Source organism: Cydia fagiglandana, chromosome 13, assembly GCF_963556715.1.
Source record: "Cydia fagiglandana chromosome 13, ilCydFagi1.1, whole genome shotgun sequence".
Taxonomy (NCBI): domain Eukaryota; kingdom Metazoa; phylum Arthropoda; class Insecta; order Lepidoptera; family Tortricidae; genus Cydia; species Cydia fagiglandana.
In genome coordinates, this window is record NC_085944.1 from 8,691,938 (window position 1) to 8,706,769 (window position 14,832).

Consider the following 14,832-nt stretch of genomic DNA (forward strand, 5'->3'; position numbering starts at 1 on the left):
TTGTGGAAAAAAACACAACAACAGTCAAGAACGGAATTCTTAATTTGAATTTTTCAGATTTTTGAGATGCCTAGTCCATTGCTTGGAAAGCCCGTTCGAAATTGAAACTTATTTGCAATATAATAAGGTCGTATTTTGTAGATCTCTCTCATACTTATAGTAGGCTATTCAGATAAAATTAAATATCCCACAAAAATAAGCAAGCAGAATTAAACTTTGTGTCAAAGACATAAGTCATAAATTTCAATGCCAAAGTTTTAACTAAGGATGTTTCTCGCCTAATATGAATTGACCAGTGTAAGCATCAGTTAGCTAGCCCTAAGCAACCAAAGGTCAAGCTGCAGTTGAAAAACTAATAAAGATAAAGTTAAGCTGATAATTTTCCCGCCGTCTCCATGCTTCTTTAAGTTGGGTATTGACTGGTCAGCTGCCTGTTAGCTATAGTTTTCGCGAAAATCGCCAGGACAGAGGTGAAATTTTTTGTATGAAAACTTGCAACTTTAAATGCATTTTTTGACGAAACTATTGCAGTCTAAAATGAAGTCAAAATCAGTCCATCGACTCAATTTTTTGCAAGCTTTCTAATGGTACCCCACACGATTCTTACAAATGAAAAAAGTTTCAGCCTACCCCTCTCAGCCCCCTAAATTTCCCCCTTTAATAAGAAATAAGCAGTTTTGACTTATTTACAATATGAGTGGTGGTAATTGCTATAACTGTTCCAAATTTTAGGTATCTATGTCAAACGGTCTCTGAGAAAAACGTATTTAACTGATTTGCAAGACCGAAGTGATCCCATAAGTGTTCCGTAAACAAAATTTTGTACGGAACACTAAAAACTTACCACCACTTGAGATTGTCTGTGAAACTTAAAAAAAATCATGAAATTAGTTCCACGAAAATGATAATGTTTTACTTAACCTGTATTAGGTATCTGGTCACGTCTTGGACCAAGTGTGTTTTAATAAGCACTACGTACAAAAATCTCACGGTAAGTACAGAACGTTTAATAATGCGATTATGGTTTGTTGGAGCGCCGAAGTATGCGCGCGAGCGGCAAGCAAGGGTGGTTGCGGGGTGCGCGCACTGTCGTCCCGCTGTCTGCGTATAAACTACTCGCGCAGGATTCTTGGGAACTCGGATCTTGCTCAGGGGTAAAAATAAATACGCGTCCTAGCAACTCGGGATTGTAACGCGGGAAAAAACTTGTAGATCTGTAGGTCCAGTCCGTTTCTAGACGATTGAGTTATAATGAGGGTACGACGACCGGAGAGCACGCAACTAGGATGGCTCTCTGCTAGCAGCATTGACCGTCCCTTGAACACATTTAAAAAATAATTTGCAAGAAAAATATCTCGTATAGGTACGTTACCTTTCGCAATTTCGTATTTATAGGATAATCTTGAGGAAATGTAATTTCTGCACTCTGCTTACGTGGGAAAGTATCCAGCAAATGAAGAAAGGAATGTATTCATCGGAAAAAGAAGAGTCGTGGAATGTATGGGGCCCAATACATTCCATGACTCTTCTCTTTCCGCACAGACTCTACTATATTTTGAGACGACCTTTATAAAGTTTGAAAACCGTGTCCTGAAAATAATCTAAAAGTATTTTTTCATCAATTGAAGTCGTATACCTTTAAAGGAGCAATTCTCAAATTTCGGGGATCTCGGAAACGGCTCTAACGATTTGCTATATGGGGATTTTCTTTTATCTCTGGGAAAACGCGCATTTTTTAGTTTTTTTTAATGATTAAATGACATGGCAGTGAGTCATTATTGATAGCAATAAGAAACGATGAATGTGTACCTAATGATACTTTTTACTGTGCGGCAAAATATATAAAAACCGGTGCGATTGTTGATTCCAAGCGAGATTGTTGAAAACCAAGTTCAAAGTTAATTGTGGTTTTGTGATTACAGAAAACTTTTGGCAAAAACACTACACTAGACTTATTTATTGGGAAGTCCTGTAATTATTTAATATTTTTAAGGTAGTAATTTTGATATAATTTAATGCTAAGATATTGTAGCTAAGTAGATAAATAAGCAGATACCTTAAACATCGGCGCGTGTGTAAAATGTAAAGCATTATTTACTTACGAGTATGATACTGATATTTACTCGTATCTTGTATCTAGACTTGCGTCGATTGTTTGATATGTCTCCTGAAGATTAGGATTCAGATTGTGGTTTTGATTTTGTCGATAAAGTTGACGGCGTGCCAATATATTAAGGAGTAACATAGCGCAGTGTCGGATAGCGAGGCGAATGTGGTCCGGTTGTACAGTTGCACTCCTTAGATGGCCACTGGCGCGCGGCGCCCGTTTCTCCCTCGCGTAGCACTAGCGCTGCTGCGCTCTCGCCTGCTCCAAAGCATACCTACTGTGTTTTAACTAGGTACATAAAGATGTCGAACTTCTTTTCCAATTTCATAGTTTATCACTACACCTTATAAAACAAAGTCCCCCGCCGCGTTTTGTCTGTTTGTGTAGTATGTTCGCGATAAATTCAAAAACGACAGAACTGATTTTCATGCGGTTTTCACCTATCAATAGAGTGATTGTTGAGGTAGGTTTAGGTGTATAATTTGTCAACCCGCGAAACCGGGGCGTGTCGCTAGTAATGAATAAAACTATATCTCAGCAGCACAAAGCTCGAACTCTCGGTATTAAACAAACTGCAATTCTGGCACTCGATAGCTCTTCATTTCTCCGTCTTTGGAGAAAACCCGCGAACCGTTTAATGTCTTTTGCTCGTTCGGTTGTTCAGATGGAAGACCGTTGCTACATTGCATTGAGTGGTTTATGTAGATCAAGTTTAGCGTCCGTTTGATAACTAAATAAACATGGTCAGCGGATCTCCGATTTCATAAATAAACTAAATTGTAATGTTATTCTCATATATGTACATTTATCTTAATTCCCCCATATGAAAATAGAACCTTTAGCAGCAGTCAATAAATATTAGTGTTTACACTCGCAAGAAAATAAAACGATAAAAATTCCAAGTGCGCGCCGCGGACGGATCTAAATCCCTCGGACCGCGCACTGTCAAAATATTGTCAAAGTGAATTCCGCGCGTCCAATATAAATAATATAATGATTTTCCACTTGGCAATAATCCTAGCGATTTATTTAGATCTCGGTAGATATTAAACGCATACCGCATATATCTAGACGAGTCATTTGTTGGCTCGGTTGTTGAACCTAGTTTTATTAGGATGGGGTCGTATGACCGGGTAGCTACTACGGTTTCAGGGCGGGTATTATGGTGTCTGTCTACTGGGCATGACACGTCGGTGGAGGTCGGGGAGAGGCGACAGGCGGCGGAGTGTCTCACTGTCACAAGTATATTTAGTGGTGACGGCGCGTCACGTGGCGGCTCAGGAAGTGTCTGTCGTCGGCGTCTGGTCCGCGCTGCCGCCGCCGCCGCTGCAGCAGTAGGCGCGTTCGCAGTTTGCAGTACACATTTGGCAAGGTCTCCACATCCGGCGGTCCTCGTTTTCTATCTACAATAGATCTCTAGATAAAAAGTTGCGGAGTGATTATTACGTCAGACGAGTGTTGAGACGTTGTTAAAAACAATTTATTTCTCCGCGAATGGAATATTTGCTACCTGTGTCTTTATGTTTTTTTTGTAAAAACTAGACATTTAGGTATTTTACTATAAGACAATTGACTTTGACAGCATTTAAAAATAGGATTGCCGAGAAATGGCAAGCTAAAATCAGTGCTATAGTTTTTCGTGTTAAGAGTCACAAGAACATTGCAGTCGCTATACAATCGAAGATAAACTTTCATTTAAAATTTGCTGAAATGGCTGTGGAATGAGCACCCTGCCGAGTTTTTCTCGAGAGGCAACAATAGGGGTTCATTAAAAAAGAAGTGTACGAGTTTCTAAAGAGTTGGCGAGAAGAATATACACATTTGGAGTTTTGGAGTGTACATAGCGTATAGTTAATTTTTTTAAGCTGACCGTTTAGTACTATACCAAATATATGGTTACTATAAAAAAAAAATGCAAACACACACACTCACATTCACGGCAAACCGCGGCAAATGGCAGCAACACACTCGATGCCCAATTATAAATATCAAGATGTTTATGGCATCCTCGAAAATCATGGAATTTGCAAACATTTCACTCATTGACCGGGATAGTGCCATAATTTTAAGCCGCTCCACCGGATGTCTTGTTCCAATTTCCAGTAATGACGCTTATCACAGTTTCAGTGCAGTGAATAACATAACTCGATGTATACAATAAACCACATTCGGCTCGATTCGGGATATGAATTAGAGATTAACTAGATACGATATAGTAAAGATATGTGACGTTCCACGACAAAAGGTACCTTATGGCGGCTGGCTCCGCGATTCGGGAAATGAATTAGAGATTCACTAGATATGAAATATTAAAGATATGTGACGTTCCACGGCATAAGGTACCTTACGGCGGCTGGCGCCTACGTCGCAGCGCCGCAATAATATTGGAGAGGCGTTAGTAATAGCGTAAGCGCCAACCGCAATAAGGTACCTTTACCCGTGGGACGTCACATATCTTTACAATATCGTATCTAGTTAATCTCTAATTCATTTCCCGAACCGTGCCGATTATCGTCCACAACTAGAATCTGGGTTAAATCTGCTATAAAGTGTTATCTTAATAATGTATTGTCGTTAATGTCGCTAGATCATAGTTATCGGCTGTTATTCATAAATGAATACTGTTTTAATTGTAACAATTTATCTATGTCATCTGAATCGGTTTAGCTTGAGATAAATACTTTAAAATTACCTACTGAGCTAGATTTCTAAGTACAAAATAATCGTTGAAGTTTTACATTGTACAATGTTGCACTGTACTTATAATAGGTGTAGGTACTTACTAATGTGGGACTAAGTTTACCTAGTGATAAAAGAAAACAATTCTATGCTCTTTTTGAGATCCGTTAATTCCATCCAAAATGACTCTGTAAAGCGTGAAACTTTCCCGCACGTAATTTACACAACGACTTTGTAGATTAGACCCTGAAGCTTACTAACCACACTATTTATTATAAGTATGGTCTCCGATCCCACATAGTGACGATATGTTTCGAGACCAAGTTATACTAAACGATCTTATAGTCGAGACTCGATATTTTTTAATAGATGAGCTAAATAGACTAGCCTCGCCTTAAGGGATCCACTTAATAAAAATTCCGCCGGACGGTATCGGCCTGTCAGTTAGAACAAAATTTTGACAGTTCCGAACAACTGACAGGCCGATACCGTCCGGCGGACTGTTAATCAGTGGGCCCCTTTACACGGCAGAACGGGAGTAAGTGAACGAGACTATGTTGCGCTTATGATCGATGGAGAAACAATCCTGCCGGCCTAGCCAAGGTTACAATCGCTATCGCTTCGACAACGAAAAGCATTATGTCTCTCTATCACTCTTCCGTATTAGTGTGACAGTGACAGTTGCGTTTCGATCGCTACGGAGCGTAAGCGATTGGCATCTTGGCTACGCGGCCAGTGCGTTGCTCGATTGCTTATGACTTTTTAGTAGGTACATATTTTAATTTAGCAAATAGGTATTTCATTCTTTTAATCATAAATAAAATTGCTAAATAGCAAATCTGATAAACATAATTTTCTAATTAGTGCCACCTGATTAAGCTAATCTTCAAACTTCGACATTTAAGCCTACCATAAATAGTACGGAGCTTCATATAAAATATAGCAATAACTTACTACTTACTACTCGAGTATAGGTAACGTGTGATTTTAATCACTGTCTTATGACGTTAATGAAGTATGTGTTGTGAATATTGTCCTCTGTCGAACACGACGTCACCTAAAAATCACATCACCGTAACTTACGGAGTTACTAATAAACGCAATACAAGCCGCAATTAATCGTTTGTCCTAAGCTGTCATTTTGACATATGTATTTTTAAGACTATTCCTTTCTTAAAAAATAAATTAAAGATGGTCAAGCAAATCTTGTCAGTAGAAAAAGGCGCGAAATTCAAATTTTCTATGAGACGATTTCCCTTCGCGCCTACATTTTTCAAATTTGCCGCCTTTTTCTACTGACAAGATCTGCTTGACCAAGTATATCTACTTAACTTCAGTTTATACAATCATCATCATATCGTCGGATAATCTCTGTGAAGGTGTTTTGCATCGCCGTAGCGTTTCTGTCTCAATAGTCTTTAGTTTTACGATTACGTGCAATGTAACTTGGTGTCGTATGAAAAATAACACTCTAAGGGCCACCCCACATTTAGCCACTTTCGAGCGTCGGCGTCTACAACTCTATGGCCGCTGCTCGATGCAACGTCGACGCAACTGCGCAGCGACGTCATTTTCCATAGCGCTGACCAGACGCCGACGCTCGAAAGACGCTAAATGTGAGGTGGCCCTAAGTGTCAACTGTTTTTATTTTGTCGTATGTTGATAGATTTTCTGTTGAATGGCACTGTAACGTCCATAACGCCTGCGTACGATCTAGATGCGGCTGGCTCTCACGTGTAGCGTGTGGGAATCGAAGCGATGCGGGCGGTGAGCGAATCCTATGCTTCTTTAGGGTTCCTTAGGGCGGTATTCCACCTATCGAATTTTTGCGTCCCACATTTTGCTTTAATGAGTGACGCACTGACATTGGACAAAGATATTGAACAGGTGGAATACCACCCTTACATAAACTGTGTGGCTACCACCAATGTATCTCGTTTGTACTCAAATATTAGTGCGAGCGAGATGTGTAGAAAGTAAATTACGTAGACGTTAGCGTAGATATATGTCAGTTTTTACACTGTCAGTGAATCATGGTATGGGTATCGGTATTGTATCGGTATGCATTTTTAATTATTAAATTCATTTGGAACATCGTAAACGATAGTGTTAAACCCTTAATGTGACGTTGAATTGAAGTCTAATCGCGTTTAGTACAGGAAATTCAAACGTCGGAACAAATTAATTATGAATCTTAGCCATTTTTAATTTAAAGTCTATAAACTCGTAATATACTTAGGTAAGTATCAATGCAGAAAAACTTAGTTTGTTTTGGTTTTTATAAGTAATGTATTATTTTTCAATACCAAACTTTTAAAGAATATATTTGGTATTACATTAATATAAGACTTATGAAACATGCCAAATAGAGCATCATAAGTTTCGGTGGAACCCTCAGGTCGTTGCTGTATTGTAAACACTTTTATTTCTCGATATCTGAGATCGGCGCTTACTCCATTAGTCATGTGACAGTATCGACATGAGATCGCCTCGGCCTTTTAAGAGTCCGTATGCGTAAAATGCAATCAGCGATTTAAGGTAATTTCAATATTTTCAACAACAGTAATTGCGAATATTTTCTTATGATACATAGCTATTTTATTTAGTAATTATAGTGTCTAAATTCTAATATTTAAAACATAATTAATACGCAGCTTCATCTTCTGGGAATAGCTTGGTTGATTTGTATAAGATTGTCACCAAAAATCTGATTAAGGTGCAGGGGGTCAATTTCGACTAATCGAAATACCTTTCATGTTTTACATTATTAACTATGTAGAGTCACACACAACACACATAACACATATTTTTCGCTTTCTGGAGATATTTGGCACTCTAGTGAATATGGATGGAAAATATTTCGATTAGTTGAAATTATCCTGCAGTCGATATTGTCCCCCTGCACCTTATTTATTTGTTACTTTACTCTAAGTTTATACTTACATATTTTTTTATTAAAAAAGTCTGTAGCTAATTTACATTTTTCTGAAACATGTCCTAGTTTGAAATTAGTTATCCTTTACTCAATACATTTATTTGACACCTAACTAAAAATGCTCTTAGTTACAATTACAATCGGTAATCTTACTCGTAAGGAGCCTTAAATCCAGGCGACGCCTGCACGGATCGATGCAAATTTACTGCAACTGAATCATGTAGGTACTGACTGTTGCTCCATCTAGCAATTAAGACTTGGTCAAGTGCGAGTTCGAATTTATGGCTGAACTTGACAAGTTAGTTTCTGTCGTGATTGCATCGAACATGGTTCTGTGGAAAGGAACACGGGGATGAGATCTGTGTACAAATAATTTACGTTGTTTCTCAAGACTCGTAAGCTTGTAGAGTCGGCAACAGGCGTGTAACTCCACTACTTTCACGCGAAACTCGCACTTGACCAAGTCTTAATTGCTAGATGGAGCAACAGTCAGTACCTACATGATTCAGTTGCAGTAAATTTGCCCATAGGCTGCGGCGGCTGATTAACAGAAGGCGGGTCATATGCTTGTTTACCACCGTCGTGGAAAAGCCTATCATGATCGTATCTTGGTCGCTCGCACATCGCACAAGCTCTAAATTAAGGGATTCAGGTTTTCTTTAATTTTATTTTACTGTTGCGTAATATTATTGTCATTACTAATAATTGACTAAAAACCATTAATTATAAAATTTAAATAAATGTTTGAGTTCATATGATTCAATGACATATGTACTTAACTAAAAATAGATCCTCCCTAGGAATTTTCTTTGTTTTTCTCCCGCTAAACAAAGTAGATTTTTTGACACACTTGCGTATACCAAAATGAAAGATTGATCACGATGTTTACGTAAAAATATGATTCGTTGACTAATCAATTTTATTTTGGAACGTAGCAACCTAAAATATTTGTGTTTTAAACATATATTATTTAAATTAGGAGTACGCCTACTGATTTATTAGATTTTTCATGACTGAGGGAGTGAGTGTTAGCTGGCCTGTTGATTTAATACATGTCTTAGTCATTGTTTTGCTTGTGACGTTTTTAATAAATTTTGATACACATCGTTGGCATTTATCAAATGTAAGTAAATAAATAAATAAATATTACAGGACATTTTTACACAAATTTACCGAGCCCCACGGTAAGCTCAAGAAAGCTTGTGTTATGGGTACTCGGACAACGATATACTCGTATATAATATTTAAATACTTAAATACATAGAAAACAACCATGACTCAGGAACAAATATCTGTATCATCATACAAATAAATGCCCTTACCAGGATTCGAACCCGGGACCATCGGCTTCATAGGCAGGGTCACTACCCACTAGGCCAGACCGGTCGTCAAAGTGCGTCAGTAAGTGCGGCGGAAAATGTGTGCAGATGTTTATATTTAAAACTTATTCCTTGGTATGCTTAAAGCTTGACAAAAAAGAGTAGAAATTAAAAAGTGGCAGCACTGTAGTGTCGTCCCGTTTTCTTATATATATTGGTTTGAAAGGGACGACACCACAGTGTTGCCACTTTTTAAATACTACTCGTTTTTGCCAAGCTGGACTAAAGAATAAAGGGGCCACTGCATGAAAGTTTTTTGCTTAAATATTGTACTTTAAACATTATTTATATTTAATGCTGTGATTTTTAAATCATCATACATAATTCATGTTTTCGGGACGGCGTGAATGAAGTGGTCTGATTTTTTATTAATTCAGAAACAAAGCAGTCATAATAATCATATTATTAATGCAATACAAAAGGACAGGTGTACCACAACAAAAGAAAAATACAAAAACCTTGGATAAATTTGATCTGATTTGAGGTTGATTTTAAAATAGATCCCCTGTTAATATCAATGCAGGTAAATACAAAGAACAGCAATTATATAACAGGACAAGTATCACCTCGATTAATTTGGGACATACTTGATCTTGTAAGTGCGCTAACGTTACGCCTCTGCACCTCATTGACTCTTTAGCGTAAAGCTGTCAATTATATATAATTATCGCATATAAAATACAGTTAGTGCGGACATGTTGGAGAAATTGTGCCTTGTGCCTACCCCCCAGGAATAGTTCGCGACTGCGTCCGCGCCGGGTCAACGCCCCCTGACTCACCATATACGCGACATGCGTAGACTCTATCACATTATTACTTTCGTAAAAGGTTGTCGCGCTTAAATAATGCATGTTATGTAACTGGTTGCAGCCTGTGATCTCCTGGGCAACGGAAAGGGTCAGCAGCTTTATATCGAGTACGAGCTTCTCTCCTTTTTCGGATTCTTTACCTCTAAAAGGAAATACGGAAACCTTTTTGGAGCAATGATGCGTCCATCGACATGTTGTCTTAGCAGAACTAATATAGGGTACATACTTACGGCGCGATTCGGGAAATGATTTAGATATTCACTAGTTATGAAATAATAAAGATATGCTACCACGGACCACGGCAAAAGGTACCCTTGCCCGGCTAAATATTGGAGCGGCGTTAATAATAGCGTAAGCGCCAGCCGCCATAAGGTAAATTTTGCCGTGGAACGTGACATAGTTATCTTCACTATTTCATATCTAGTGAATCTCCAAATAATTTCCCGAATTGCACCGATATTATTTTCGCGTGAAAGCCGAAATATGAGAGATACACATGCTGGAATATTTGAAAATTGTACACTAGTACCTTGTGTATAATTTTTATTTATTTATGTTTTTAGAATTGCTCTAGTTTACAAATTGTGGTTTTCAATGCGTTGATCATCAACAGCTAGCGCTGCAGTAGGTTGGCAGTAGCAGAATGAGTTCGTTGCTATTATTGTAGCGTCCTCTACACGTCAATTGATGTCTGGCCTATCATAGCAAGACGTTATTTTTGTTAAGAGTATGATGCATTATTATCTGATCTTTATGTTCCAAAGCGAATATTTATGCCTATGTTATGTCATGCATGAATGTACAATTGATTACAGCAGTAGCTAATCGTGATCTATGTTAACCATGTCTGTGACTGCCCCTGTGATACTCATACAAGATCACATCAACTGTCAAGTCTGATGGTGTTATTCGTAAACGCGCTACAAACCTCATTTATCGATTAATTGTTAGACTAAAGCCCTATTTAGACAGTTCAAGAACTTTCATGCGATTTTAGTTACATTGCGCATTATCCTCTAGCCGCCCAAACGTCAAAACTTACCAAGGTAAATGCAATTTTGATTTGTCGAAAATAAGATTCAAAATAGAATGGAATAGGAGACCTTTTTATAGGTGTCTGGGCGGCTAGAGGAATGGTCAATCGACTGAATTCATTATACTCTGTAAATAGTTAGCAATGTATCGAAATTGCATGCAAGTGCTTGAACCGTCTAAATTGGACTTTAATCTGCCATTCAGACTTATGTTTATGTAAGAAAGGGAGAAAACAAAATTAACTACTTACTAGAAGCATGTAAAGTTCATATTATAAAATATTGGAAAACGCTATGTACCTATAAGTTGCCTGGTTAAAGTACTTGTTGCTATTATTTATTTTAACACATATTTAGGTATACCGGGTGTGGCCTGTAACACGAGCAAATAATTAAAACATAGATTGTACTCTTTAAACGGTGACACTTTTGTTCAACAACTTTAAAAAATTATGAAGAGACTCCCTATTTTTCATACAAAATAAATATTATCCTCAATGGACGCCATCGCCACGCCATATCATTGTGATTGACGTTGCTTGTCACGCCTTAAACATAACAAAATTCGCAATACATTGTGTCTTAGAATAAACTTTAAAATGTATTAAAAATCAATCCACAAGTTATTTTTAAAAGTCGCTGAACTAATGTTGGTCAGTATGAGGAGTACAGCCTAGCCTACAGTTAAATTTTTTGCTCATATTACAGGTCACACCCGGTATATTACAATAACACAATTAGGCTAGATAGCAACGAATCTGCAATTGCATGAATAAACTATTTAGTATATTACTGGTAATTACAAAAAAAAAAAACATAATCTTTAAAGGTTTTCATAAAAGAACCCATTATGCAAATGAAATTAAAGTTTCACACGGTTTTTAAATTGTGATATATAGTAACACTATTTCGTTATCTCTTACACGTATAAAAGTGTATGGTTGCCTTAAATTGAGGGTTAGCGTGGCACAAAAGGGCGTGCAAGCGCGGCATCTCGCTTGGCTCGTATCAACTCATTCATCTTAAACGGACGCCCCGTTGCATACTAATTACGAGGGGGTTCTTTGAATTAGTGCCTACCTTCATGCCAATGCATGAACTGAGCAATTATCGAAAATTTAATTGATTCATATTTTATTGCCAAGATTTTTCACGGCACTTTGCGAGCATCTAACTGTTCAGTGTTGAATATTTGTTCACACTTTTCCTATGAGCAGTGGGGTTCGCTCATTAGATTTTTTTTTGAGATTGTTATTATAAACATTACTGTAAGTACTTTTATTACATTCGCTAGTACGTAGGTACTTAATGTTATTTACATTAAGTATAGGTACCTACGTACTTTTATTACCTTTTAATTGTAAATCATTTCTTTAATTACTCATTTAATAATTTCTTAAATACAGCAAGAATAATGGTAACATTCCATTTCTAACCGCAGCTGCACTCCCCGGTACTGAACGCGTCGCTGTCATTGTCAATTTCCATACTAAAATGAACAGTAGTGCAGCTGTCGTTGGAAATGGACTGTTACCTTAATGTGGACATTTTCCACGGCAGCTACGGAATTGTGAACTCATAGTACCACCAGGCGTGGCTCACTCCGCGATTTCGTACCCCAATTTTGGGAAAGCCATAAGCCGCGCGTGGCGCTGTCGCCACCTAGCGGCCATATCTGTGCTGATCGTAACAGACGCGTTTTGTTAGAGAGTGAGTCTTCTGTACCTAGTACTATTATTTATTCTGTGGGACCACCTAGGTCGGTATGTTGACGGCCAGTGAGACGGACCGACGACGGCATTTGCCAAATAGCGGACATGCCTCGCTTGAGAACTGCCAAGACCGGAAGGCGGGCGAGGGATGTACCTACTTAGAACTGATGTCATTGTCATTATCAGTCCGTAACGATGTACTTTTTTCATCGCACTTGCTCGAAAAACAATCTTATATGATGCAGGTGTACTAAAGAAAAAAAGGCCTATATTGTTGCTGCGGGAGTTATGGTAGAGTTATGAAGCTCGAAGTTTTGTAATAGTTTATCATTTATATAATATATTTTTTTGTGAAAAATTACTCATTTTCTATCCTAAATAGATTTTTTATAAAACTCATCATGTGCCATAATTTCTATTAAAACTACATTACATGTAAGTTTCACAAAACTACCTATATAGTTGGTCATGGTCAAGCAGATCTTTTCAGCAAAAAAGGCGGCAAAAATGTAGGCGCGAAGGGATATCGTCTCACAGAAAATTTGAATTTCGCGCCTTTTTCTACTGACAAGATTTGCTTGACCATGTATATAAACGATATTTAATTTTTCTGTTTTCCTAATATTTTGTCAGAAATATGTACTTATCTTTAAAAAAAATATGATTTTTATGGTGATGGTCTGATTTGTGGGGAGCAATACTGTACAGTTCCTAACGAGTATTCTTGCTTACTTCTCTTCGCTTCCGAATTAGTACAAAACAATTAGTCATACGACACAAGAGTCAAAGGAAAGCGCGTCGCGCGCGCAGCGGCATTGAAGACATTATCGTGTTATCGATCAGCGTCCTCAAGCGGTTCGCAATTAGTGGTCAGTTGAGCGAGACCTCCCGCGCGCCCGGCGCCGCCCCGTGTCTTTATGAAATCAGGGTTACCAAACGTCAGGAGATTTTTACAAGCTTTTTATTAACTTGCAATGTACCTAACTACGATGTATGTATACACGGGTCAAATCTTGCAAGTTAAAGACCCACTTCCAATGAAGCTAAAAATTTGCATAATAACATATGTAAGTCGGGTGACAATGTAATATTATGATACCATCGAGCTGATCTGATGATGGAGACAGGAGGTGGATGTAGGAACTCTGTGATAAAACAACGAAAAATCTAATTGTGTCTGGGGTTTTTAGAATTGTCTTGATGAGTATTAGTTGCATGTAGAATAAAAAATACAGCCAGCGGTAAAAGCTTGTACCAGAAATGAAATTTTTGCCTAAAACTTATTTCTTCCGGTTCGATCACCATGATCAGAATATCATGGTTTGTTGTGACATTTTTGTTCTAATCTGATCTACTTTTGTAAATCTAGGGAACAACCGGAACCATATTTCTAACATGTTTCTGAAATCCGTATCGCTTTAAATACTTATTCAGTGGATTTTTTATTTATTTTGACTTATTGGCTTGGTTATTGAGACATTAAATTTTTTGATTTCAACACCTACCTATCACTATCGTTTTGCATCCAAAATGATAAAACAAATAATAACGTCTGACTTTCATACAAAAATAGGGTATTTGTCGGAACTTTTAAAATTTGTAGCTACATTTATGGTAGCCCTACATGCATATGAAATTATCACTAAATTGAGAGGTAAAGTCTGCTTTCCGCGACGCGGTAATAGCACCCTCCAGCTCTCCTATTTATAATGTTTCGCTTCCAATTGAGGCCGACGCGTTCATTTATGTATTATTATGTCGTATTTTTTAAAGATAAAAGTATCTCCATCCGTAGCGCTCTGTACGATAATTGTGTACGTGATCCATCACATGAATTGCTATTTTGCAATAGCGGTCACTAAAGTCTAATAAATTCTTAATTATGACTCCTGTGAATTGAAGGTTAATATAATAATAGTTTATATTAAAAAACATTGCATTAGGTACCCAGCTAATCGTTTGTACTTATTTAAGGGACAGGTACTTAAAGAAACATTTGCAGTACCTACCTAATGTAATAGTAAAGTATTTAATCAAATAATGTATCTTAACTAGTTGAAATATCTAATCTTAAGATTTTGCTAGCAAAATCTTATCTTTATCTACTTAATGTATGTAATGTAGTCACAGAAAGTATTTGATTATTACACTTAATAGAGAATTTGCATTTAACATTA

At 37.5% G+C, this 14,832-nt stretch overlaps 1 protein-coding gene across 1 annotated transcript in view; it reads left to right on the top strand.

Moving 5' to 3' along the window:
• The window catches only part of LOC134669882 (dorsal-ventral patterning protein Sog), a 102,527-nt gene that overhangs the window by 22,917 nt on the left and 64,778 nt on the right, over window positions 1–14,832 (top strand). The window lies entirely within an intron of this gene.